At 35.6% G+C, this 23,989-nt stretch overlaps 1 pseudogene; it reads left to right on the forward strand.

Annotated features, from left to right (window-relative positions):
• The first annotated feature begins 20,978 nt into the window (after window positions 1-20,978).
• LOC118574766 lies at window positions 20,979-23,717 on the forward strand (annotated as a pseudogene).
• The last annotated feature ends 272 nt before the right edge of the window (window positions 23,718-23,989 follow it).

Raw genomic sequence — 23,989 nt, forward strand, 5'->3', positions numbered from 1 at the left:
TTCAGTTTAGTCAGTTATTTTCATGGAGGGGGCTAAAGCAGTAGCTTGGAGCTACATCCTGACCTATCATAGTCAGAGAGACACTGGGCCTGGGATGGGCTTTTGAAACATCAAAGCTGACCCCAGTGACATACTTCCTCCAACAAGGGTACATCTACTCCAACAAGGCCATACATTCCCACATGGTAAGCCCAGGATAAACAGTAGAAATTATTCAATAAGGTCATATTCCCCACTGATGCTTGTACCCTACACCCCTGCAGATATAACTAATTCTTACAAAGTGTTATCATGCCATGATGACTAAGCAGTCAAATATATGAGCCTACAGAGGCCTTTCTAATGTAACAACTACAACAGGCAAAAATGAAAAGTGTGTAAGACTACAAAGACCTTGTAACCTAGAGGAGAAGGCAAACATTTATGAGGCAATCATAGGTAAAATTGTAATTAAAAATTAATTTATGTCTGCATGCATTTGTGTGTATTTGAATGTGCACATGGTTGGAAGAGGCCTGGATTTCAGTTTCCAGGACTCATATTGCATGCTTACCACTGCTCATAACTCCAGTTTCAGGGCATCTGATGGTCTTTTCTGACAGACTCATCTTTCCTGGCACTAAAATTATAGTTTCAAAAAGTTCTATGAGAGAAACTGTTAGGATTATCTGAGATTTATGACATGTCTTCTAGTCCACATGGAAACAAATGATTCCTTAGGTTTTTTCAAATTAAATTTGAAATATAAATAGAATATAATTAGTTATAAAGGAGATGGAAATCATTGCAAATTAAAAACAAAAACAATATGTGCAAAAGACCTGTCCCAAGAGGGAATGTAACATCTTTGAATATTTTTTTTTGAGCTGAGGATCAAACCCAGAGCCTTGTGCTTGCTAGGTGAGCACTCTACCACTGAGCTAAATCCCCAACCCATCTTTGAATAATTTAGAAACCATTTGAGTAATTTTATAGGGTATGGAGTGTCTTGGATTGTTTTTTTTTTTATTATTGTTGTGAAGAGACACCATGACCATGGCAACTCTTACAAAGAAAACAGTTAATTGAAGTGGTTTGCTTACAGTTTCAGAGGTTCAGTCAATTATTGTCATGGCAGAGAGCATGTCTGTGTCCAGGAAGAGGTGGTGCTGGAGCCGAGTCTGCTATATCTTTCAAGCAACAGGAAACAAATTGACTTACACACTGAGTGAAGCTTAAGAAAAGAGACCTCAAAGCCCACCTCCACAGTGACACAATTCCTCCAAAAAGGCCACACCTCCTAATAGTGCCTTTCCCTTTGGGAGCCATTTTCTTTGATACTACCACAGGGAGTAAGAGGGGGAAATGGTATGATACACAGCTACACAGACGATCAGAAAAGAAATCATTCCAGTACTTGTGGATTTCAGTTATACCAAATGCAAAGCTTTCTTCTGTTGACAAAATTATTTGACTTCACAATTTGGATTAAACAAAATCAAAAGAGAAAAATAAACTAAAACAATAACAATTGAAAATAAAGTCATTAAACTGCCACTGTTTTAGGGGAAAATGATTATCTATGTAGACACACCAAAATAATTTACATAAAATATAATAAACATTGTAGTTTTATGAATATCATAAATTAATATTCCAAGGTCAGGTATATTTTATAAATTATAAACAACTAGAAGACATTTAAAAAATAGGATCAACTAGTCAACTTCTAAAGTACTTATATAATAAATTATATTCAACAGTTCTATGTGGGAAATAATAAAATGCTATTCATCTGTTAAAGGGTAATTAAAAAGAGAAAAATATTCCTGCTGTGAGTAGGAAGCAGTATTAAAAATAGTGACAATTTTCTGCCAAACTAATTCATAGATTTAATTCAACTCTATCAAAGTTTGAACAGCATTTTATGTAGGTTATAAGCTGGCTATAAAATTTTATGGAAAAATTAAACTCAAAAATTAGCTAAGATATTTCTAAAAAAGACAACAGACTTGCACAATTCACTTTCAGGAGCTATTATGATGCCATAAGAATTAAGGATAAAATACTACCAATGACTCACTATGAAGGGATAACACCAGCAGTGTAGCATATTATAAGTCTGATATGTATCCTTTTACAACATAAAATGTACCAAACAAACAGAAACAACAGCTATTTCACTGGAGTGGCTGAGGTAGCCCAGTGGGATAATGATTTGGCAGAGGCATCAAAGCAGTAATTCACATAATAGTCTTACAGAGAAGCACATAGTATCACTTTCATCTCTCTAGTCAGGAATAGTCCTAAACAGAATTATTTTCCTCAGTAGAGGATGCTAAATAGGAACATCCTACCAGTCCCTACAAAAAACAAAGATACCTGATACATTTGCAATTGGAGAAGGCTGTGGTTTCTGCTTGGAAATTCACACTAATGAATTACACCAGAGACAGACCCCATCATACTCTGTCATATATCTGGTGAATCTCACTAATTGTGGTCCTGCGAAACAATTCAGCAGCCATCTCCAGCAGCTATGCAAACAAAATAAGTAGACTTGCTTGTCCACAGAAGCAGCTGGGCACTTTGTACCACAGGGTTTGTACTACAGATGTCTCAGGTAGTAACATCTCTGAATCCTTAGCATAGGAAGCTGACCTACACTCAACCTCAGGAAATCACTGGGCAGCTCTATCTGGCAAGTTAGCATTCTAAGGCTACACAAAGGCACCTATAAGCACTGTCATTAGTTACTGACGTCATTCCATCCCGCTTCAATAGAATAGATTGGATCCTTCACAGACTTAAGATATTGATGGGTCCCCCATGCCTCCTCCAAAATACTTAGTTGTATGATACTGGGCATTATACAGTATCCTTGCCACCAAGCAACCTGTGGAAATAATTTAAAGCCATCCATCTGCAACTATGTACCCATCACCTAGCACTCCTACAAGCAAGAACACTGTTCCAAACCATATTATCATTTATGATAAAAAAGAAATGAATATCTTAGAAAAGAAGAAAGTAAAAGGTTATCTTTATTGATCCTTTAGTAAGGGTTCAGTGTTTTATTTACTATAGATTGAAGGATGATAACGTCAATATAAAATCACACTAATGGATAAAACTTAGCAGAAATGATACACAGAAGAGAAAGAGAAGAATATGAACATCACAAATCATAAAGGTGAATATGATAATGCCAAATGAACAAAGCATATACAAAAAACAAAAATAACAAAATTGCTGATGACTATGTCAGCACACTTTTAACTTAAATGTTATGTATAATAAACCTAGCAAAGCATGAGTAAGCAACTGAATAAAACAGCAAACAGTGTTTCTGTGGTCCTTGTCTTCAGGCTCCCTCTTTGAGTTCCTGCCCTCACTGTCCTCAATAATAGACTGTAACATGGAAGTGTAAGATGAAATAAGTCTTCTGTGCATCTAAATTGCATTGAGTTTATGTTTATGATTTTTGTTATACCAAGAAAAAATAGACTAGAACACCATCTACCCCAATTATCTTATGGGGACCCTACACCTTTCATATCCTCTGGCCCCACTCCGCTATAATTTATGTGTGGTAATACCTTCCAGGTGGTAAGTAAAGCATTAGGATACTAATTCATTGGATAATGAATGACTCCCCTGACCCCTTACACACATCTGGAAACCAATAGGTATGTGGATGATACAATCATTTGTGTCTCATAGCAGCCAAACCCAAACCCAAATAAAATTGTGAAGTAAATAAAGTATGTATCATCAAAATCATCAAATTAAACTATATTTTACCAAGCAAAACTGTTGTGACATAGATAATATACATCTGTATTACTTTTATAGGCATATGTATAGAAACTATATGCAAACATTCAAATTTACATGTCAAAATTTTGTTTTACAAGTAAAGTGAAAAAAGCAAAAACATTGTCTTTATCTAACTTAATTTTCCCAAGCTTCAAATTGTGCCTCATTCATAAAATTATAAATTAAAGATTTTTTAAGTTAATATTTCAGTATTTTCTGAGATTTTTAGTATTAACTTGTTCAATTCAGATCCAGTTGTCCAGATTACACAATACAATTCTTCTAAGCTTCTTGTTTTTGTTGTGTGCTATTAGAATTACAAACATCTCTTAGAAAAAACAAACAAACAAAACAGAATTATAAACAGCTTACTTCAGGGCTTAACCTTCTGATTCTTAAAGGAATAGTTTTAATTAATCAACAGCCTTGGCTTCGCTTCAAAGTTTCTTCCCCCTATTATGAGATAAAAGAATTGGAGCTGGGCAGTGGTGGTGCACACCTTTAATCCCAGCACTCGGGAGGCAGAGCCAGGCAGATCTCTTTGAGTTCAAGGCCAGCCTGTGCTACCAAGTAAGTTCCAGGAAAGGAGCAAAGCTACACAGGGAAACCCTGTCTCGAAAAACCAAAAAAAAGAAAAAGAGAGAGAGAGAGAGAGAGAGAGAGAGAGAGAGAGAGAGAGAGAAGAATCTAGTTTTAGAGGGGGATATTTAGTACATAAAATGAATAAAAATATTTCTTAATTGAAAACAAAACCAAACATCTAGTTTTGTAACCCAAGGCCAAGAATTTACCTTTGATCTCTTCCTTAGATGATATGGTCCATTAGAAAAAACAGTCTAAACTGTTGAATGTTTCTTCCTGGGAATGAGAAACATAATATTGTCATGAAACTGTTGATAGACTGTATTTCCTATATTAATTTTATATTCTGAAGTCTTAGACTCAAAGACACTGTAACAAACTGATCCCTTGGAGATAATGTTCCAATTTCCTACTTTCACATTTTTGTCAATACTTTGACTGAAGTAAAATAAAATAAATCTCTTTTAAAGTTTATAAACTGGAAAAATAATGCAGTTTAACTGAAATGTTTATCAATCATTGGCGCCCAACATGGCAAGAATTCACTAAAAAAACACTTACTTGCCTTGGCAGTGGGTTCAGCTTCGCGCTTGGGTGAGCCCAGCTCACTAGCTCCAGAGCTCTAGCCTAGCCCCAGCCTAAACCAGGTCTAGCTCAGCTTAGGACTCAGGCCCAACCTACCTTAGCTACAAGCAGTTACCACCACAGCTGGAATTACTTGCTTAAAAAGCCGGTGCTACAAACAACTCAGGCCTGCAGGAGCTACCACTAATTGCAGTAGCTACACGCAACTGCAGATAGACTGCTTTTGGCTGAAATGCCAGTGCACATGGTCAGTCGGAGCTTAAGGAAGCCAGAACCCAGGCTCCACTCAGCTCAAACGGGAACATTGAAGCAGTTGGTTTCAAGCTTTTAGCCAGAAAGCGGCTAAGCTTTCTTGCTTTCTTGCTCTCTTTCTCTCTCTCTGGATTCCCACCTCGGATGCTAGGAAGCTGTTTTGAAATTCCCTCAGATTTCTACTGTTCTACACAGAATTGGTAAGTCATTTATATCAGATATTTTAAAGGAAACTATTTAAAAGAGATTTTTTTTTCCACATTAAAAAAAATGGGTTTTATGTGTACATTGGAAGAAAATTGGGCTTTGTTTGAAATTTTAGGCAATATGGTAATGGAACAACTATATGAGAATATTAATGTTGATCAAATTATGTACATTATTTTTCTTCTTATCCTTATTTTACAATTTAAAAAGATAGTCAATTTAAGTGCCAAGATAAAAATTTCAGAAAAATCTGTTAAACCTGTTAAAATGAATTATAGAGAAATTCAGATTCAGACAGAAGAAATTAAGAGTGAAGTTGTTTCAGGATTGGATTATAAGGTTACAGAAAGAAAGCCTGTTTTCACACAATCACCCTTAATTTATCCAGTAACCATACAACAGCAACCTGGTCAAGTGAATACGCAAAATATTTGGACTCCAGTTGAAATGTTAGACTTACAAAGGTTTAAGGAAGCAATAGTATATTATGGCATGCATTCTCCATATGTAAAGCAAATGTTAAACTCCTGGTCAACTTATAATAGGATTATACCACAGGACTGGTGGGAGCTGGCACAGGCGGTTCTGGAACCCAGACAGAAGCTCCAGTGGCAAATGTGGTTCAAAGAGGAAGCTAAAAACGTAGCAAAACAATGTAGGGATAGAGGTATACAAGTCTTCCAGGATCAGCTTGTTGGAGAAGGCCAATATGCTGCAGTAGAAACACAATGTTTACATGATATCCAAACTATAATTCTATGTCAAAAGGCAGCCTTGAATGCATGGGACAGAGTTGAGGAATCAGGAAAGAAAACTGAGTCATTTACAAAGGTTATATAGGGCCCAAAGAATCTTTCACAGATTTCTTACGAAGACTGCCTTCAGCAGTAAAGAGAATGGTCCCAAATTCAGAAGCTAGCCAGATAATAATTGAATCTTTGGCTTTTGAGAATGCAAATGCAGCATGCAAGAGAATAATCAGGCCATTAAAGGCAAGATCTGCACCCTTGGAAGATTGGATTAGAGACACGGTTAATGTTGAGGCTCATGATCATGATAATATGTGGGTAGGAGAAGCAATTTCAAGAGGTTTGAGGAATGTCAGATGTTTTGGTTGTGGAAAGCAAGGACATTTGAAAAGGGACTATAAACAGGGCACTTCTAGAAACAATGTTTCTTCAAGGAACAATGGCAACAGAATGCTTCTTCCTTCTGGAGTATGTAGAAGGTGTGGTAAGGGAAGACACTGGACCAATGAATGTAGATCAACAAGGGACAGACAAGGTAATACCTTGCCTCAGTCTTTGGGAAACTCCCAGAGGGGCCTCAGGCAGGCCCCTACAGTGAATCCAGTTCAGACCTTTCCTGCAATCGTAGAGGAGACACCTACTCAGAGCAGTTAAATAACCAAATGCCTATTGGAATAAACCAGGCTACTCAGAGTAATGGAACAACTGAGACAGAGAGAACAGAAAATTCAGGAGAAACCATAAAGAAAAATTTTTTGGCAAACTTCTATAAATGAACAAAGACCAAAATTAACAATAAAAATAAATGGTGTTTTGTTGTCTGGTCTGGTAGACACAGGTGCTGATGTGACCATAATTGCACCAGAATTTTGGCATCCATCTTGGACTCTTCAGGAGGTAAATGTTCAACTGTTAGGAATTGGAACATTATCTCAAGTGAAACAGAGTGCAAGATAGCTCAAATGTATAGGCCCAGAAGGACAGAGAGGCAGATTAAAACCATATGTGGCTAACATAGCTATGAACCTGTGAGGTCAAGACCTGTTACAACAATGGAATACTCAGATTAGCATCCCTCCAACCTCAGAAATAAATCATAAACTAGCACATGTTTCTGAGAGAAATATTAGAAGGTATTATTCTAATGAGTGTTCACCAACCATCCATATTATACAAGAACAGGGCACAAAAACTGATGATCTTCCAAAGACACCAACAGCTCTACCTTTAAAATGGTTAACACAAAAGCCTGTATAGGCTCATCAATGGCCTTTAACAACAGAGAAACTCCAGGCTTTAGATGAGCTGGTAAAAGAGCAGTTAAATGCTCACCATATTGAAGAATCTACTAGCCCATGGAATTCTCCTATATTTGTTATTAAAAAGAAATCTGGTAAATGGAGAATGGTAACAGACCTTAGAGCAATTAACAAAGTAATTCAGCCAATGGGCTCTCTACAATCTGGAATTCCTTTGCCTATTCTGTTACCTAAAGGATGGCCTCTCATAGTTATCGATTTAAAAGACTGTTCCTTTTCAATATCCCTACAAGAAAAAGACAGAGAAAGATTTGCTTTCATGGTGCCTACTTATAATAATTCTTAACCAGTTAGAAGATTTCAATGGAGAGTCCTCCCACAGGGAATATTGAATAGTCCAACCCTGTGCCAATATTTTGTACAACAGCCCTTGGAAGTGTTAGGTAAAAAATTTCCTAAATCTATATTTTATCATTATATGGATGATATTTTACTAGCTGACTCAAATGCAGATACTTTAGAAAAAATGTTTGGAGAAGTAAAGAATATATTGCCTTGCTGGGGATTACAAATTGCTTCTGAAAAGATACAAAAAGGAGATTTTATTAATTATTTAGGATATAGAATCGAGCTACAAAAAATTAGACATCAAAAAGTGCAAAGTAGGAGAGATCGCCTACAGACTCTTAATGACTTTCAAAGATTATTTAGGGACATTTCTCATCTACAAACTATTGCTGGGGTAAAAAATGATGAACTGAATAAATTGTTCAAAACCTTAGAAGGTGACTAGGACTTAAATAGTCCAAGAGAATTATCTCCTGAAGCTGAGAAAGAATTGGCCTTGGTAGAAAAAAAGGTACATGAAGGACATGTGGATCATATTGATCCAAAGATGGATTGCATTTTGGTTATTTTACCTTCTAGGCATTCTCCTACAGGAATATTAATGCAGAGAGAAGATATTATATTGGAATGGATATTTTTACCAAATAAACCAAATAAAAAATTAAAAACTTATGTGGAAAAAATCTCTGACTTAATTTTGAAAGGAAAATTGAGACTTCGTCAATTAGCAGGAATAGACCCAGCAGAAATTGTTGTACCTTTAACTAAAGAGGACATTGAAAAATTATGGACAGAAAGTGAACCTTGTCAAAGAGCTTGCAGTAATTTTTTTTGGAGAAATTAACAGCAAATATCCTAAAAGCAATAGAATTGATCTTATAAAGAGAGCTGATTGGATCTTGCCTCGAATTGTATGTGAAAAACCCATATCTGGAGATCGGACATTTTATACAGATGCCAACAAACAAGGAAAGGCAGGTTACAAATCAGAAAATTTAAGTAAAGTGGTTCAAAGTCCTTATAATTCAGTTCAAAAATCGGAATTGTATGCTATTCTGTTGGTATTAATGGATTTTTCAGAACCTCTCAATATAATTACTGACTCTCAGTATGCTGAAAGAGTGGTATTACATATTGAGACTGAAGAATTTATTCCTGATGCTTCAGAGTTAACTTCACTATTTATTCAATTAAAAGATACAATCAGGGGAAGGAGTCATCCTTTATATATAACTCACATCCGATCCCATCCTGGTCTGCCAGGCCCTCTAGCACAAGGTAATGATGAGATGGATAAATTATTGATAGGAAATGTGCTGGAGGCCTCAGAATTACATAAGAAACATCATGTCAATAGTAAAGGTTTAAAAAAGGATTTTTCCATAACCTGGCAACAAGCCAAGGAAATTATAAAGAAATGTCCTACTTGTTCCTTCTACAATCAGACACAATTAACAGCAGGATGTAACCCAAAGGGTACTCAGAGGAATGAAATCTGGCAGATGGATGTGTTTCACTTTGCGGAATTTGGAAAATAGAAATATGTACACCATACTATCGATACTTATTCAGGATTTCAATGGGCAACTGCTTTGAGTTCTGAAAAAGCTGATTCTGTAATCACTCATTTGCTAGAAGTTATGGCCATCATGGGTATACCTGCACAAATTAAAACTGACAATGCTCTGGCATATGTCTCTATTAAAATGAAACAGTTTTTTGCTTATTATGATATAAAGCATATTACAGGTATACCACATAATCCTACAGGCCAAGCTGTTAGAGAAAGATCCAACAGAACTCTAAAGGACATGATAAATAAACAAAAAGGGATAACAAATCCCCCAGAAATAGACTGCACAATGCTCTATTAACTTTGAATTTTGTCAATGCTAATGAAAAAGGAACAAAAGCTGCAGAGAGACATTGGTTAATAGAAAAAACTACAGAATTAAATCAGCCTATATACTTCAAGGATGTGCTGACCTCAGAATGGAAACCAGGCTATGTGTTACTTTGGGGACGAGGTTTTGCTTTTGTTTCTTCAGGAGAAGATAAGCTGTGGGTAATATCAAAACTGATAAAGGTTCGATTTGAACAAGAGAGACCTCTTAATTAGAGGAGGTGATAGTTCATCAACCAACATGACCATCCAGTTTAAACTCACTTATACCATTAATACATGCCTTTTCATTTAATCAGATGTAACTTTCCAAAAGGGGAAGGATTTTTGTTTTTGTCTTTTAGGAGAATGAAGGCTAAGGAATCTGAAGAACACTGGACAAATCAGACAACTGAAGAAAAAGGACAAATCATCTGTCCCAGGAAAAAGAGTAAAATGGCCTATTGGGATATCATCTACAAAATTTCATAAATCTTCCTAAATGTTTGTTTCTGCTCTTCTCTAAAAAATTAATACTCTTGGTCTTCTTGTAGTCCCAGGTCAATTAAAGTTTCAACCTGATTTTGGAGTTGGAGAATGGCTCTCTACTCCTTTAAACTCAAGCATGCTGTTAAAAGGAAAATGAAAACTCCCTGTATCATACCAGAAGAAAGAGCCATCTTCTGACATGGGACAGGAGAAAAACCAAATTAATTAAGGGACTATTCTATTACTAATCTCAATTTTTTGATTCTATCCTGATTCTTTAAACTTTTCTTAAAGTATGAATTTTATATCAAAATTTACTATATATACATATTTTAAACTTTGTTAAGATAATAATGGTCATATAGAGTACTAATTAATTCTAGAGAAAAGGCTTCAATTAGCTGCCTATACATGTTTTTGTGTTCGAGTCTCTTTTTAGTTTTCTGCAGGAAATCACGGCCAGGCCTAACCTCAACTGAAATCTCCAGGAAGAAGATGGGGCCCCACAATGACAATTCCATGTGGAAAATAATATCACTAAGCTGACAAGCATCATCTACAGATCAGCTTTGGACTACAAAGTGCTTAGAGCAATTCTGAGATGGCTAGCTGAGATGATCCAGTTTCAAAGACTACTTGTATAAGGACTTGAGATAAACCCTGAACTTTGCCATTATGGATAACAAAGAATATAGTTACCTTTCCTAGAATTTTTCAATTAACCCAAATTTTTTCTTTTCAGAATAAAGATAACTTCACCCATACCCAGCAGGAAGCAATTTTAAGAATACAATGCCCACATTCCCAAAGGGGTGGTGTGGGGTGGGTGGTTTTTTGGTCTTTGTATGGGTTTTGGGTCTGGGATAGTTTTCATTGTTTAGAAGGGTTGGTTACAAGTTGTTGTTAAGGGTTAGGTAAAGGGCTAGGCAAAAGGTGCTTGTTTAAAAAAAAAGAAAAAGAAAAAGACAATTACTAGTTTTAAATACTTTACATTGGATTGGATTGTTTTATATTGTATACAAATTATTATTATTATTGAGATTGAGATTGTTAGAATATGCCATATACATATTTCTAATCTTGCTCTAGGTATTGTGTTTGTACCATTCATTTAACAATGTAATGCAATTTGCTAATCCTTGAAAGTTAGTATTATCAACTATTAGGATATATAGAAATGAAAGTTAGTGGTTAGACATTACAATTGAACTTGTAGTCATATTAGGTGTGTTTTCAAGATCGAACAGGTATATTTTAGATAGACAGGTCTTCTTCAAACCCTTCAGAGATGTACAGAATATGGCATTTAAAATGTTTAAATAACTTAGGATTTTTTCTTTTTTGCTATGACTATGAGACATGTTGGCTCCTGGCAGTACCAATCTACTTCAGAGAAAATATGGGCATTGAAGAAACTGCACATGGAGTTAACTTTCATTGTGGCAAAAGTTAGCCACTGGACAACAAAGTATCCTCGAATCAACTGCTGACAAACAGGACAGACAGGACATTAAACCAAGGACTACCAATTCTTGCCAAAGCAAGTGTGGTTGTGGCTTTAACAAAAGGCATCTTCTGAAGCCAGGACAATATGGCACCATCCCTGAATTGAGTGACCTTTGCAATCCGTAAAAGGTACAGTGCCCTTTTCTTCAGTGGCAATTGAACAGGGAGTGGGCCAATGGCTAACTAAGCTCACCCCTCTCAATAGTAGACTGGCATTTAATAGAGGGAAGTGGAGAATAGGATGCTGAGATGAAGCCACATATACACAGCCAAGAAAAATGGACAGGTTAATTAAAAAAAATCAATCATTTCCAGAATTTAAAATCCTGAATCATGACATGACACTAATGGAATTCAGGTGTTTCTGGTGCATGGACTGCTCTAAGCAAATGTGAGGTCAAACTGTTGACTTTATATACATCCTAGTTCACAAAAGAGTAAGCTAAGTCTGAATATGATGCTCCAACACTGTGGAGAATCCTCAGGTGACTGTCCAGGCAGCTGGCTGCTTCTGTCAACTCACATTTTTTTTTTTTGGAAGCTGCTTGCATGCATTTCCTGTTTTTATTTTTTATTAGGTAGTATTATTTCCTTCTTGGGTCTCTGAGGGAGTTGAAGATCAGTTAGTTATAGTTATAATTATCATTGTTAAGGATTTCAGAAAAACATACTAAGAGCTGTAAGTGTACAAATTTGAAAGATGTTATAAGACAGTTCCATTGGCAATATAAGTTAGGAGAGAAAGTGAATCAGGTACATTTTGGACTTACCAAAATAAGATAGATAATGGAATTATTTTCTCTGAATTTGTCAAATGCAAATGGACTAGACATTGTTTACATATTTATTGTTTGTATATATGGTATATATAGTTATTATACTTTTGTATATAGTTTTTCTTATATTAGTAATAACTTTTTCCTTTTTTTCTTTTTATTAAAATAGAAAAGGGGAAATGTAGTGATATTTTATTTGTATTGAAATGTGATTTTATTTGTATGTTAATAAAGTTGCCTTGAGGTCAGAGCAAGCCAGAGCAGAAGCTGAGCGGAAGTGGTGCATGCCTTTAATCCCAGCACTTGGGAGGGAGAGCTAGGTAGATCTCTGTGTGTTCAAGGACATAGCCAGCATGGCAGACACACACCTTTAATCTCAACCATAGAAGACCTGGAGGTCTATACAAACAGGCAGTGACAAGGAGGTCATGTGGCTGGGTTTACAACCAATGAGAAAACAGAACAGAAAATCTATAAAAAGATAGGACACAGAGAGGTAGCTCTCTTGTGGAGAGGAAGAACAGCAGAAGCAGTGAAGGGTAATGTTTTCCGCTCTTGCTCTGACCTTGTGGTTTTTGACTCTGCAATTTGTTCTGTGTTTCTTATTTAACAAGCCGGTTACATCTACATAAGATTTTGTCTATGACATTAAATCCACTTTATTGAATATTTTATCATTATTTCTTTTTTGTGATAGGTGTAGCATAATATTTTATATTTAACAATTTCTAATATATTACTTTCATCAAAACATTCTAGAATTCATAGTGTTCCAATTTTATGTATTTACCTGTCATTTTAGTGTTAAACATGTATTTATGATTGTTATATAATCTTTAAATGTCATGCCTTTTATCATTTTACAACTTAGTCTCACATTCCAATTAATCTGCCATTAATAGTCAAATCTGTTTTTCTTACATATATGAGCCTCCAATTGCTTTGTTCTTCTTTCATTTTATAATTGGCTCTAAATTTTGTATTTAATTCTCTTGCTTTCTTTTAACCTTCAAATAGATAACACATATAGAGAGTCTTAATAATTATCATTTTTATTATAATATATCATTGCTATAGCTGGTAAGTGCATAGTTTTCCACTCTTTATCTATTAATTTGTAAGAATACTGACAATAATTCTACCAATGGAATTTGAGTATTGAAGAAAACTTTAACCTATAGATGTATCTCTGTCATTCCACATCAAATAAAAATAATACTAAAGTCTGATTTGACCATTCCATTGCATTTTATCCTCTCTTTTCCTCACTTTCTCTTTCAGACACACATTTCATATATTTTCATTTAGAACTTCGTATAAATATTGGTGAAATTATTAAGGCCACTCCACATAGTTAAAAGGGAGGTTTATTTTGTGAGGTAACTTACAAATGAAGGGGTAGGTTACAGGGTCTGGCAAGGGTATAGTGCAGTACAGCGGTGTTCTCTGGAGAACTCTGCTCAGTCTACCTCCAGTGTCCAGAGTCTGGGAACCAAGAGAGAGACCTCTTCCCCATCCTTCATCTTCCTCTTCCTCCTCCACCCTGCCTTGTGGGCGTGACCATTACCGAAGCCTCAGTGGGGGTTGAAACTTCCAGGCCAATGCTGGGATGGCTATCCACTACATATAAAAGCTTTGCAATTTTCAAAACCATTATAATAGAAAAAGCAATTTCTATTGTTATACATTCCTGTAATGCATTCAATTTGCCTGCTATGCTATGTCTCATTATATTAATTATCCAAATATATCCATTCTTTTCATGATTGATATTGATTTTCTCATTTAATTTTAAATGAATAATGATTTTATAATTTTTTCATGAATTTAAAATTATAAAACAATTTGGCCTATTTGAGTGTTTTCTAGTAGTTCATACATAGCTAATGTGTGCAGTTTTATAGAAAAATGCAAATTTGATGCCTAAAATTCATACAACTTATATCTCCATCAGCTATTGCAGTGATGTATATTATATTTATTGCATATTTCCAGATATTAAGAATAAATGTTTCATTGATTGTTTAAGTACAACATAGCTTATTTTAAATGTAAGATATAGTTCACTGGAAGAAATATTAAATGTAGATTTATGCCTATGGTTTAATGGAAAGGATAAAAATAATCTGAGATTATGGTTTTCTCAAAGGAGTTGCTTTAATATGATTTGAATTTACATTTTTTATTTCTAATGAAGCTTAGCATTTATTTAAATGTTTATTTTTTGCTTTATAAAATTCTAAGGTATGTTTTTGGCTATTTTTGATTAAGCTGTGAAATATTAATGAGAAAATTATTATCATCCTATGTAATTAATGTAAATATTTTCCCAATTTATAGGCCACCATTTCTTTCCTATTTTGATATTTTTTAATAAAAATCTTCCTAAACATGATACTTTTTACAATCAAAAATTATCTAGCCAAAATTAATTACTAATTAAACATATTAGCTGGGCGGTGGTGGCGCATGACTTTAATCACAGCACTCGGGAGGCAGAGCCAGGCAGATCTCTGTGAGTTCAAGGCCAGCCTTGTCTCCAAAGCGAGTTCCAGGAAAGGCTCAAAGCTACACAGAGAAACCCTGTCTCAAAAAAAAAATCTCAACACTTCTTTGGTAAAGATAAGTAAGGATAAAAAAGACATCACTGAACTCTCTGTATTTTTTTCTTCATAAGCAATTAGGAAAATTGAAATATCCCTTCCTATATGAAGATAATATCTCAGTCAGAATAGTGATTTCAACACAACCCCAGAGCCACTATTCATACTTCATATTGTTCTGTGACTATTGTTAGTCCCCTAATATTATTCTCCATTGAGCAAATTCTAAACTAAGAATAATACTGGCTTAAGGGGAATAAATATTGACTATGACACACACAAAAAGAAATAAAGAAAAGATGATAAGGTAAAACATGTCAAATGTGATGGTGCAGTTGACAAGGATGATAGGCCAATACAAAAAGTGATAGAAAAGTTATTGGTTATTCAGGTAAAAAATAAAAGACATTCCTGCATTGCTGTGGATATTGCTCTGTGTAAATAAAGTTCTGATTGGCCAGTGGCCAGGCAGGAAGTATAGGCAGGACAAGAGAGAAGAGAATTCTGGGAGGAGGAAGGCTGGGTAGAGAAAGACACCGCCAGCCGCCGCCCTGACAAGATGTAAGGTACTGGTAAGCCAAGAGCCATGTGGCAAAGTATAGATAAATAGAAATAGGTTAATTTAAGATAGAAGAAGTAGAGAACAAGAAGCCTGCCACGGCCATACAGTTTCTAAACAATGTAAGTTTCTGTGTGTTTACTTGGTTGTGTCTGAGCGTCTATGGGCCTGGCGGGTCTGGGAAGTAGAAGGCTGGGAGAGACACCGCCAGCCACTGCCATGAAAAGCAACATGTAAAGACACTGGTAAGCCACAAGCCATGTGGCAAAGTATAGACTAACAGAAATGGGTTAATTTAAGATAGAAGTAGATAACAAGAAGCCTGCCACGGCCGTACAGTTTCTAAACAATGTAAGTTTCTGTGTGCTTTCTTGGTTGGGTCTGAGCAACTGTGGGACTGGTGGGTAAGAGAGATTTGTCCTGACTGGGCCAGGCAGGAAACTCCAACTACACTGCATCAATTCAGAACAAAAGACAATTCTAATAATAATATTTTGATAAATCTTGCAATTTATGTGTAACACATTAAAACAATTATAAGAAAAATATTACATTGTGAAATAATATTGGAAAAATTTTATATATGATACAAAGAGTAGCTGGAAATTTTAAAGTATCCCAGCTGGCCTGTGGTCTGGACAAATCTCTTCTTCTCAGGTCACACAAGTAAATACAGAGGCTTATATTAATTATAACTGCTCAGCCATTAGCTCAGACTTAATACTGACTAGCTCTTACATTTAAATTAACTCATAATTCTTATTTATGTTTAGCCATGTGGCTTGGTACCTTTTCTCAGTTCTGCCTTGTCATCTTACTTCTTCTGTGTCTGGCTGGCAACTCCTGACTCAGCCTTTCCTCTTCCCAGAATTCTCCTTGTCTGCTCACTCTGCCTATACTTCCTGCCTGGCTACTGGCCAATTAGAATTTTATTAAACCAGTGTACAAGAGCATTATTTCTCAGCATGTTCTTTTTTCTGTCTAACCAAAAGGAAAAAACTTTAACATAGTAAAATTACATATACTAGAACAGTTATCAAGCAAGAATTACAGTTATAATATCTGGTCTCTTTGTATTTGGCAAAATTAAAGAAAATATTTTATTTATCCAGTTTTTGTGAGTCTAAAGTTTTACTTCTAATTTATCTTTTATCATAACAAAGGAAAACCATAATTATAACTATCTAGTATTCAACTACATCAAAGGCCCCACAAGGATATAATATTACCTAAGTAAATAAGTAGTACATTGTAAGCAACTTCCAAAAATCTAGAATGACAGAGACACCTGGCTGTCTGTACAATCACCCAAAGTGCCTCTGCAACTTTATTTGAATCAAACAGTCTATAGGCCTAGAGTTTTTCAGTCATTTCTCTTTGTGTCCTGCAGAGTGTTTTGCAGTCTTCTCTGCAAAAGCAGGAACCTGAAGGACCGTCTCACCTTGCAATGTGCAGTCATCATCTTCCTATGTGTCCTGCATGTCAATTTTATACAACATACTGTCAATTATTGACTGATGTCACTTTTTTGCCCAGTGGCTAAGATTTCCCACAAAGAAAGCAAACTCTATGATCAGTTTATTCAATGCCCATCATTCTCCTTGAAGTAATTGGTGCTGCCAGGAGAAGACATGTCTCATTGTTCAGAAAGTCTAAGTTTTTAGAACAGTCTAAATAACATTTCTGTAGGACTTTGAAGTGTTTAAAGATTACCTACCTAACTGTAATATATCTATGTAAGCCTAAAAAATTTAACTGACATTACTATAAGTTTGACTATCATAGATGACTTATTATTAATCTGTATTTTTAATTATACATTACAATTTCAAGTGAGCTGCACAAACATAATGCCTTAAACAGGAGTAGAAATATACATACAGTATAACAAATTTAATTTTAAATTTGTAATAAACTAAAATTGATAGCAATTTAAAACATTTTATACAAGTGGTTGCTCTTTAAAAGTAGATTCAATAATTTACCCTTTCATCCTATCATATCTATATCCTATCCCTCTTTTTTCTTTAAAAAGACATTGAATATGACCAACAACAACTTGTAACCAATTTCTAAACAAAGACAAATATCCATAGTCCAGTTTTGGGGAATGTGGGTGGAGTTTTCTAGGCTACTTTCTGCTGATTGTGGACACTGGTAGTCTTATGGGGATCCTGAGAAGATTTCATGTAATGGTCAAGTCCTGGGAAGACCAGCTATAACCTTTGTTGATTGGTACCATCTCTTAAGGTTCAGGAGGTCTGGCTTGATCAAATATGATCCATCTTAACCTAGAACAATCCAAAGCCTCTTGGCTCCTATGGAAACAAAAGCAGTCTCCTTTCCAAAGAAACATATCTTTAGATCTAAATTTTGAAGTCAAGATATCATTCATGTACATATTTAGCAGCTTTTACAATCAAATGTCTTTCTGCAATTAAAAATATAAAAGACAATATAATCCTGACTCTGTGTGATTTCCATTTTTATGTGGCTTATTTTTTATATTATTTTTACTGTCTCTTTAAAGACTTTATTTTTTAAAACTTTTTATTTCATTACATGTCTATTTATTTTCCTCTCTTCTAAGCCTACACATATTTTTATACATATTATAAACTATTTAGAGGTTTATTTAATCTGAATGTCTTTTATTGTGAATCTATCACTTTAAACTGCAGTGGCTAGTACTGACATGGCAGCTTTGTCTTCTGATTCTGCCCACCTCAGCTTTCCAACCTGGCAGAATTACATTTACTGCTAGCTCTTAGGGAACAATGCTCTCTGCTGACTCTGTGAGGCCTCTATGAAGAGCAGTGTGTAGCCCCCCAAACTACTTCTTCTTCTTCTTCTTCTTCTTCTTCTTCTTCTTCTTCTTCTTCTTCTTCTTCTTCTTCTTCTTCTTCTCTTTTAACTAGCAAAAGCTAACTCCATCATGCAGTGCACTGCATAGCTTGGAGACACCACACTGTGTATAGTGGCAGGAATCCACCATGCTGTACTGAAACCCATATGCTGTGAACCTGACATACTGTATGTAGCTCAAGTCCATAGGCTATGGTATCTCTGTATCACAGCTTTCCTGAGAGACACAACTAGGAAGCTGCTCTTGACTCCATTTTTTAGAACCCATTTTTAAAGCTTTCTCAGAATTTGGGTGGAAATTCTTGCCCCATGTTGGGCACCATAAATAGTTGGAAGTTTTCTAGTGCCCCATCTGGCAGTTGGGACAAATCTCTCCCACTCTAGTCTCCCAAGTAAACACACAGAGGCTTATATTAATTATAAGTGCTCATCCATTAGCTCAGACTTATTACTAGCTCTTACATTTAAATCAACCCATAATTTTTATTTATGTTTAGCTGTGTGCTTTAGTACCTTTTCTCAGTTATGCCTTGTCATCTTTTTCCTCTGTGTCTGGCTGGCAACTCCTGACTCAGCCCTTCCTCTTCCCAGCATTCTCCTCTTTCTTTGTCTGCCTGTAGTTCCTGCCCATCTACTAGCCACTCAGTATTTTATTAAACCACTGTACAAGGGCATTACTCCACAGCAACCATAGACCAAAATAAACATTAAAGTAATTTAATTAATAATTTATAATACTCAAATGTTAAGACACATTTACAAAAAATAGAATATTAATAAAAATGGAAAAGGAGTATTTGAAACACATGCAAACTTTCAAAGATTGATATTCAGAATATGTAAAAATTTCTATAAATAAAAAAGTAGCCAAATTCAGAAAAAGCCAAATACATAATAGAAAATTTCACAGTAAAAACATAAGACCCAGAAATACATGAAGCATGATCAAAGTCATTGTTAAAAAATAAAATGTATATAGTCAAACTCCCTTTAAAATAATTTTATTAGCTGGGTGGTGGTGGTACATGCCTTTAATCCCAGTGTTCTGGAAGCAGAGCCTGGTAGATCTCTATAACTTTGAGGCCAGCCTGATCTACAAGGGAGTTCCAGGACAGGCACCAAAACTACACAGAGAAAACTTGTCTCAAAAAACCAAAATAATATTAATAATAATAATATTGATTTTATTATTCAAACTGAGTGTCAAATTTGTAAAGTATTACTGATATTGATGTAAAAGAAATGGAAATTTAAACTCTGAAGGTCAGATAGTAAACTAAGGTTCGATTTTTTTTTAGTGAGAGGAGTTGAATAATTAAAATAGTTTAATTTCATAATTAAGTCATATTTCATAATAATATGAGCAGGAAGTAAACTATAAATGAGCCAAAGAAAATAAATTGTTTATTTTTTGTAAAGTAGGAAATGTAGCAATATAATAAGAGCTTGATTATTGGTAATATCCACTTATGTAAGAAGAAAGAATGCAAAAATTGAGAGAAAAATTCCTCTAGTCACATACCTTAAATAGACAAGATGGCATAAAATGGCATAAAAACAAGAACAAAGATAGGTATGCTAGCTTTTTTGAGAACACATATAACTCATTCATTATAACAGTAAAAAAACAATACACATACCAAAATAATCACAAATATTTTTGTATTTTGTCTTTTGGTTCACAGTATATTTTTGCAGTGAGATATGAAATAATAGCAGTAATTGAATATGGTGAAGAAACAGGTATAGGAGTCTAGAAGAAAATTTATAAAAAATAATCAGCAAGAACTAAAGAATTGTAAATGACATAGGACAATAAGAAAAAGAACACTAGTTAGGATCTAATTGAGTTATTAGGGACCATAACTTTAAGCCCACTGTGCATGGTTGAATATTTGGCCATATTCATCCATATAGCTTACATTTACTCAGAGAGATGGAATATTAATTCAATTGGTCCCAGGAGCTACCAAGCAAGTATAGTGTATTACATAGAGGAAAAACATGAAAATGTATTCAAGGGACTGCTTGCCCAATCTCATGGTACACAGGAAGGAGAATGTAACCTGGTGTGGAGCCCATATTCCACCCTGCTCCTGATTTCCTTCTGCAGAGAGGGTGTCATCCATGAAAGTAATTTCAGCAGCTGCCAGAACATGACTCTCTTGTAGGCAAAATATCAGTGACTGAAGGTCCTGTGGCCTGTCAAGCACCTGTGCAGTTGGAGCACAGCAGCACGTATAAAAAAGGACAGAAAACATGATAGATACATACTGGAATTCTGGGAGAAGCTGATATATTATAAAAACCCAGGATGACAAGATTTAAAAGAATAAATAATCCAAGGAAGAATTCTTTTTTTAATATGAGAACTCATGTTTAGACACAGTTACATGAGGTGTTTTAAAACTGCCCTGACTATCTTGCCAAGAGTGTCTTTCTGCTCATGAGCAAGCAAAGCATAACTTATTTTCTATATGACCCATAGTTGCTGAGGTCTGATAAGTCTACCAATAACATGAAGAAAGTGGTTTGTTGGTAACCCAAGAAGGTGGCTGATTAGATGCTGGAGATAGCTATATTAGAGTTCTGTGAACCTTTTGAACATTTCACAGGCCATGACTTGATCAATCTAACCCAAGAGGATCAATCTACTACCACTGCTGATGCTGCCACCATTGCAACCACCACCACCACCTCCAGAAGCAGCAGCAGCACCGCCACCAACAACAAGAACAACAAAAACACCATGTGGAATTTCTGACAACCAGCAAAGGCTCTTAGACTTGAGACCCTGAACCATATGGAAGCACACAAGAATGCCAATGCCAATGAGAACTTCAATCTTGGTGTTGACATTTCTAACCCCAGTGGTAGCTTCAGCATCAAGATGGAACCCAACAGGATGCCAAATGGATATAGAAAAGAGATGATGAAAATTCCTCTTTCAGAACAAGAACATTCTGAATAGTGCATGGAGTAAGGAAAGAATTTCTTCTGGTGCAGCATGAATCTTAAAAGTTCTTATTAATAAAATCATACCTGAAGCCAGGTGTTGGGGTGAATGCTGGAAGATCAAAGAAGCAGAACAAGCCACAGCCACCTCACATCACAAATTCCTCCGCTGATCCTATTTCCTCAGACTTGAAGTCTCTGTATGCTCATCTGAATGGGTCTCAGCTGAACTGCTGCTCAAAAGCCTAAAAGCTTAACCAGCTCTAGTTCCTTGTCCTCCTGCCTTAAATAACTTTCTGCTTTCTGCCATCACTTCCTGGGATTAAAGGCTCTTGTTACCATGCCTGGATGATTCCAGTGTGGCCTTGAACTCACAAAGATCCAGGCAGATCTCTGCCTCTGGAATGTTAGGATTAAAGGTGTGTGTGCCACTATTTTCTAGCCTCTGTATCTAGTAGCTGTTCTGTTCTCTGACCCCAGATAAGTTTATTAAGGTGCACAATATTTTGTGGAACACAATATCACCACATTCTGGCCTTTTTCTGTGCACTTTTCTATTTTGTTCTCACCACAGTGATGATTTCAGTCAGTATTGTAGTTGGTTGCTTTTTCACTCTTAGCTCTTTTGGCTCTTTCAGGGGGCCTACCACCCAGCTCCCAAAAAAATACACACAGAGGCTTATTCTTACTCCTAAATGTTAGGTTTTAACTTGGCTTGTTTCTCGATAGCTTTTCTTAACTTAAATGATCCCCATCTACCTTTTCTCTCTGAGTTTCTTCCTTTTCTTACTTCTGTGTATCTTATGTTCAAGCTTACTCTGTAGCTGGCTGTGTGGCTGGAACCTAGTATTCTCCTCTCCTGTTCTTTTGCTCCTTGATCTCTCTCTCTCTCTTTTCCTCTTTCTATTTATTCTCTCTGTCTGCCAGGCCTGCCTATCCCCTTTCCTGCCTTGCTATTGCCCATTCATCTTTTTAATAGACTAATCAGGTGTTTCAGACAAGCAAAGCAACACAGCCTCACAGAGTTAAACCAATGTGACATAAAAGAATACTACACATCTCCATATCATTAAACAAGTGTTCCACAGCATAAACAAATGTAACACATCTTAAAATAATATTCCACAACAGATAATAAATATTTCCTTAGGAGGTGCAGCCTCCACTACCAAGCACACTTTTTGATTATTTTAACCTAATGATGTGGGCCTTTTCTATTTGTGAAATTAATGGCATTATCTTTCTTATACTGCCATTAATTCAGTTGCTACACTTAAATACAAATCTATGGTGACATTTTACTTGTGCTGAAATGTGATTTTATTTGTATGATAATAAATAAAGTTATCTGGGGGTCAGAACTAATAGAAGGCATAGCAGAAGTCTGGCAGTGTTGGAACACACCCTTAATCCCAATCACATGACAGGTGTTCAAGGACACCACCAGCTTGGAGACAAATGCCTTTAATATCAATACCAACCATAGAGACCTGTATAGACAGGCAATGATGAGGAGGTTTACAACCAATAAGAAGGCAGAACAGGAAGTCAATAAAAAGATACATAAGAAGTAGCTCTCTTTTCTCAGGGTAAGGACAGTAGCAGCAGTGAAGGGTAAGAAAGGGTTTTTAGTATTAGCTCTTAGTTACTGCTCTGACCTCTTGAGCTTTTAACTCTGCATTTGGCTCTGTATTTTTTATTTAATAAGACTGTTCCATCTACACAAATCTATTATTAGCAGAAGTTCTTTCTGCATATTTGGCATGCTATCCCTGTGTCTGTGCATAATAATGTATGTAACTATACTCGCAGTGCCTGACATGCTTTTCAACTGTTCCCTGAAGCTTTTAAAAGACTAGTAGGCTCAAGTGCACACAATAAATGAGCTCATTGCTGGATAAGGCTTGTCTGTCTCTGGCTCTTACAATGTGTGGATACTCTGGTCAGTACCCACCTACTTATTTATTAAAGGGTATTCTTCTCATACCTCTGGTGTTACCATTATACTTGTTGAATCTTCTTCATTGTTGTAATTTTTTATATTCTCTTGCACATGACCATTAAAATGTGGACATGGTAGTGGTATACTAACTACATTACCATATGACTCAGTATCGCACTATGGACAATCAGCAGGTGCTAATGAAGTTTTGAATATGAACCTCCTGACCAAGGTGAGGTGGTACAGGCCATTTCAGTACTTTGAAAAGAATATACAAGGAACTGAATCTCAACCTTAAGATCACCCTTTCCCTGGCCAGTAGCCCACCTTGGTAGGTAAGTTAAATATAGTCTTTGGTGAATGACATATAATAGCTATACAATGTGGGGGAAAGAAGAACTCCCAAATACTTAGAGTTTATTAATCAGCAGACACAATGTATCAAAAAGTAAAGATAGAGAGAGGGAGATTCTGTTGTAAAGTGATTTTATAAGTTTTCCCTAACTTTATTTTTTCAAAATGATGTTTTGACATCCAAATTTAAAGATTTTTACATGTCATTGAAAAGAGAGTTAAAATTAATTATGCATTTTGGGAGATAAATTTGTATATGTTTCCAATGCCTTTCTTGT

Source organism: Onychomys torridus, chromosome X (assembly GCF_903995425.1).
Source record: "Onychomys torridus chromosome X, mOncTor1.1, whole genome shotgun sequence".
NCBI classification, from domain to species: domain Eukaryota; kingdom Metazoa; phylum Chordata; class Mammalia; order Rodentia; family Cricetidae; genus Onychomys; species Onychomys torridus.